This window comes from Mixophyes fleayi, chromosome 9 (assembly GCF_038048845.1).
Source record: "Mixophyes fleayi isolate aMixFle1 chromosome 9, aMixFle1.hap1, whole genome shotgun sequence".
Taxonomy (NCBI): Eukaryota; Metazoa; Chordata; class Amphibia; order Anura; family Limnodynastidae; genus Mixophyes; species Mixophyes fleayi.
Genome location: NC_134410.1, coordinates 755,600 through 761,181, shown reverse-complemented (window position 1 = coordinate 761,181; position 5,582 = coordinate 755,600). Strand labels below are relative to the sequence as shown.

The following is a 5,582-nucleotide window of genomic DNA, read 5'->3' as shown; positions in this document are numbered from 1 at the left end:
CACTCTGTGTGACTCTTTTATCCCAGGAGCTGACACTCTACTTTCCTCTTTATGTCCATTCACTCCGTCATTATCCATCTGCAATAAACAAACACTGATCTCTCCCACTGCCCCAGACGACAGCAGCGGGGTCAGTAGTCTCAGACAGGAGATTTCTGGAAGGTGACCACGTACTGGGAGCGATAGAGGAGGATTGTCAGACACAGACGCCCTGAGAAGCTGGAATATAACATAATAATATCAGAGCTGTAGTGTCCAGTCCATACTGGTAGCGTCCTCGCTGTGATCTGTGTGATGAGGGAAGGAGATGATAGAAGCAAATTCAAAATCGGGTTATTTGTTACAATGAGTGTGAGCATTCCCTTCTTTAATCACATATTTCACTTTCAGTCCTAAATGTCCACATAGAAAGGTCTGTGGCGCCTTCTATCTTCATCTGTAAGTGTATCCTGCACAATACCTATATACATAGAATTATTACTACTGGGAGGAGAATACACAATATGTTCAGGGAGTTATAAAACCATCATTAGTTAATAATAAAACAGAAATATCTGAGTGTTCTATGTAAGTGCCACAATAATATATAATCTCCTGAATACTGACTTATTATAATGGTTTTAGACAGACGCTTTATAATATAAGACGCCCCAGAGACGGGTCCCCGAACACCCCAAATCAGTGAGAATATAACTCGCATATAAAGATCAATAAATTTCCCGGCCGATATCTTGTATTCAATGCGGTTCCTGATTATTCACATTACGTGTCTCATTAAACATCACCCTCGGGAGATACCGGGAAATGTCAGAAAGACATTTTCTCATTTGTCTCTGTTTCTATGGATAATGTCTTAATAGAGAGAAAACAATCTGTTTATTTTTCCCTCTATAAAGAGGATTCTCCATGATTCATGTGTCTCTTGTATCATTGTAGACTGTGGGTAAATGTCTCACTGAGGCCAGAAACGTCTGTTACCCACCTGCTAATAAATCATCATCATTTATTTATATAGCGCCAGCAGATGCCGTAGCGCTTTACAATTGGGAACAAACATTAATAAAACAATACTGGGTAATACATACAGACAGAGAGGTAAGAGAACCCTGCTCACAAGCTTACAATCTATAGGACAATGGGAGTTAGAAACACAAGGGCATGTGCTACATCATATTGCACATTGGACCAGCTAGAATGCGAAGGTGAAAGTATTGAGTGGCTGTGTGATCAGTCACACAACTATGTTGGTCAGAGGGTTTTTGTCTTGTGTCAGCTGTGTAGAGGGTGGTAATAGGGTAACCTAGAGAGGCTAAGAGGGTGGTAGAGGAATACTATAAGCTTGTCTGAAGAGGTGGGTTTTCAGAGAATGCTTGAAGGTTTGAAGACTAGAGGAAAGTCTTATTGTGCGAGGGAGGGAATTCCACAAAGTGGGTGCAGGCCGAAAAAAGTCCTGTAACCGAGAATGGGAGGATGTGATGAGTGTGGAAGAGAGACGCAGATCTTGTGCAGAACGGTGGTGTCATGTTGGGAGATATTGTGAGACAAGTGAGGAGATGTATGTAGGTGCAATTTTGTTGATGGCCTTGTATGTTAGTAGAAGAACTTTATATTGGATTGTTGAAATACAGTGGACCAGCACAGTGGCCTAGTGGTTAGCACTTCTGCCTCACAGCACTGGGGTCATGAGTTCGATTCCCAACCATGGCCTTATCTGTGTGGAGTTTGTATGTTCTCCCCGTGTTTGTGGGAGGAAACCGGAGCACCCAAAGGAAATCCACGCACTCCAAAAACATACTGGTAGATTAATTTGCTGCTATCAAAATTGACCCTAGTTTCTCCCCCTCTCTGTCTGTGTCTGTGTGTGTGTCTATATTAGGGAATTTAGACTGTAAGCTCCATTGGGGCAGGGACTGATGTGAGTGAGTTCTCTGTACAGTGCTGCGGAATCAGTGGCGCTATATAAATAAATGATGACGATGATGATATAGGCAACCAATGTAGAGACTGACAGAGTGACTCAGCAGATTAAGAACGGTTTGCAAGGAAAATCAATCTAGCTGCTGCGTGCAAAATAGATTGTAGGGGTTCAAGTCTGATTTTGGGAAGACCAATAAGGCGGGAATTGCAATAGTCGATGCGGGAGATAAGGGCATGAAATAGGTTTTTGCAGTGTCTTGTGTGAGATATGTGCGTATTCTGGAAATGTTCTTTAGATGTATGTAACATGATTTAGATATAGAGTTGATGTGGAGAACAAAGGATAGTTGTGAGTCAAGGATTACACCTAGGCAACGAGCTTGCGGGGTGGGATTTTTGGTCATGTTATCAACAGAAATAGAAATGTCAGGCAGGAAATTTCTGTTGAAGGTGGGAATATTATTTCTGTTTTTGAGAGATTGAGTTTGAGTTGGCGAGAAGACATCCAAGATGATATGGGAGAAAGACAGTCAGTAACGCGAGACAACACAGATGGTGAGAGATCAGGAGAGGATAGATAGATTTGTGTATCATCCACATAGAGATGATACTGAAATCCAAAGGAGCTTATTAGTTTCCCTAGAGAAGTGGTGTAAATAGAGAATAGCAGAGGACCTAGGACTGAGCCTTGTGGTCTCCAACTGATAAAGGAAGCGGAGCAGAGGTGGATCCAGAGAAATTAACACTGAAAGAGCAATTAGATAGGTAGGATGAGAACCAGGATAGGACAGTGTCTTCAAGACCTAGGGATTGTAGCGTTTGTATGAGGAGAGAGTGGTCAACAGTGTCACATGCAGCAGAGAGATCCAGGAGAATTAGAAGAGAGTAATCACCTTTAGTTCTAGCTGTGATCAGATCATTGACAACCTTGGTCAGCGCAGTCTCTGTGGAGTGTTGAGAGCAAAAACCTGACTGAGAGGATCCAATAGGTTGTTTATGGAAAGGAAACCTGTGTGGCAAAATAAAGCAAAGTATGTGTTTCTGAGTCATGTGGTATTAATGGATGTAATGTCCCCAGACATAAAACTCAAAGTGGAGCAATTGTTAATCGCCCGACCAGGGAGAACAAAAATATTATTTCCTGTTTAATCGCGTATTCTCTGGCGCTCGTTACGCCGGTTCATACATGGCTGACATAGAGGTTTTATATTTAATAATAATTCCTTAATAAGCACATTAAGGATAATGTGAAGGATCTCGATGAACCTTCTCATCATGACAAATGAAGTAACAAACATCAGACTATTACGTGGACAGTGGAACATTGATAAAGTCATTTCCTAGATGTATTCTAGTTATAATAGATAAATATATCTGAGCCAGGAGAGGGAGCGACGTCTTGGACATTTCAGTTACACTTTGCCCAGAGAGGATCATGGGAGGGAGGTTTAGGTAGAAGGGAGCAGTGTGAGGGGGGGATGAGACGCCCGATCCTGGAGGAGTTATATAATTCCATCTGTTTCTACAAACTGCACCAAATCAGATCCGAAAAATCATTTATAAATGATGGCCTACTTGTCCAGCTGTACTGGTACGAAGTCTGACATTGTTTCTAGAACACGTCCGCGATTTTGTGGCCGCCCGTATTACAGTCATCGGGATCAAATATATAATTCAGGACCATTTTATTATGTGTCCACATCATGGAAATGAAATACAGGTAGAGGGAGATTTTGCATGTGACAGCTGTCATTTATCACGGTGGCTTAGTGGTTAGCACTTCTGCCTCACAACCCTGGGGTCATGAGTTCAATTCCCGACCATGGCCTTATCTGTGTGGAGTTTGTATGTTCTCCCTGTGTTTGTGTGGGTTTCCTCCGGGTGCTCCAGTTTCCTCCCACACTCCAAAAACATACTGGTAGGTTAACTGGCTGCTATCAAAATTGACCCTAATCTGTCTCTCTCTCTCTCTGTGTATATTAGGGAATTTAGACTGTAAGCTCCAATGGGGCAGGGACTGATGTGAGTGAGTTCTCTGTACAGCGCTGCGGAATTAGTGGCGCTATATAAATAAATAGATGATGATGATTACTTATCATCATCTTAATTTATTTATAAAAACCAACACCTTTGAAAGTTTTATATATGCCATATATATTTTATATATTCGAGAAGTATTCCAGTAAAACTCTCCTTGAATTGTTCTAATATTAAAACTTATGGTCAGTCCTTTTCAAAGAGACTTCCTGATTAATCTCTAAAAAAAAGTGTAAGAAAGTGTAAATAAAAGAGCAAACGATACACAGCTGGGACGTCAATTTCAGCTCCACGTTTATAATATTAGCTGGCAACAAGTTTCTTTGTCATATACATATATATATATATATATATACACACATATGATTTGAAACACAAATGTTATAACCGAGACAGTTATACTAGGAAACCACAAAGTGTATTTGAGGATTCTGATCTCGGCTCTTTCTCGTAGGTTGAGTTTTATCATCACTAGGTTGTTAGATCCAGGTCTTTATATTGCTGCAGTGAGGTACTGGGTATTGTACTGAAACGCTCCCATAGCTCTCGGATATGTGATATTTACTTACGACATCTCGCATCAGCTGTGTGTTTAGTGATTTTCAATTAGTTAATAATAGAATCCATTTGTTTGTCGTTAATTGGTGGCTTGTAATTAGTCTGGAGGAAAGAGATGTTTCTTGATTTGTCGCCGTAAATGGCCACACACTGGAACATTATGTGTGAGTTTCATGAGGCTTATAAATACTAAATAAAAGTTTTATCCACATTAATGCGCTTATTATACTGTCAGGTTCCTGAGCTCCAGCTGTATACTCTGATATTCATGTCAGTATATATCAACGCTGGTCGTAGAGAAAATCAGCCAATGTCCTCCAGGGGGCAGAGTACCCCAGAACCTCATGTGGTCAGAACCTGGTGTGAGGGGAGCAATGGGAGATGCTGAGGGCTGTATCCCCCCAGCGTCCTCACCCCACTACCACTCCATATGCCCCTAACTCAGGGTTATTGTGGCAGTGTGTTGGAGTTGGGGATGGGTGGCAGACATTGAGGGTATAAGTATTACTACCCCAACCTCACCCAAGCTAACAAAACCCTTCTGTTCTAATATCTATCCAAAAAGTCATCTTGGGGACGGGCTGTGGATATGAGGGAGGCAAAACAGGCCCCAAGTAACCCAAATAGTAAGATAAGATCAGAGGCGCAAGATGTGGACTAGTACACAAAGCAGATGTGTCGTGGATTTACATGTCTGGGACAAATTATAATGAGCATTAGCTGATGCCAAAAATACAAAGCTGAGCCGTATCCCGTGTGGAGTGTAATATACCGAGCCGTATCCCGTGTGGAGTGTAATATGCCGAGTCGTATCCCGTGTGGAGTGTAATATGCCGAGCCGTACCCCGTGTGGAGTGTAATATACGGAGCCGTATCCCGTGTGGAGTGTAATATACGGAGCCGTATCCCGTGTGGAGTGTAATATACCGAGCCGTATCCCGTGTGGAGTGTAATATACCGAGCCGTATCCCGTGTGGAGTGTAATATACCGAGCCGTATCCCGTGTGGAGTGTAATATACCGAGCCGTATCCCGTGTGAAGTGTAATATACCGAGCCGTATCCCGTGTGG

General features: G+C 42.1%; 1 protein-coding gene across 3 annotated transcripts in view; it reads right to left on the bottom strand.

Moving 5' to 3' along the window:
• GIPR (gastric inhibitory polypeptide receptor) overlaps window positions 1-5,582 on the bottom strand; it is a 142,229-nt gene that overhangs the window by 61,876 nt on the left and 74,771 nt on the right. The gene's annotated exons all lie outside the window — the stretch shown is intronic.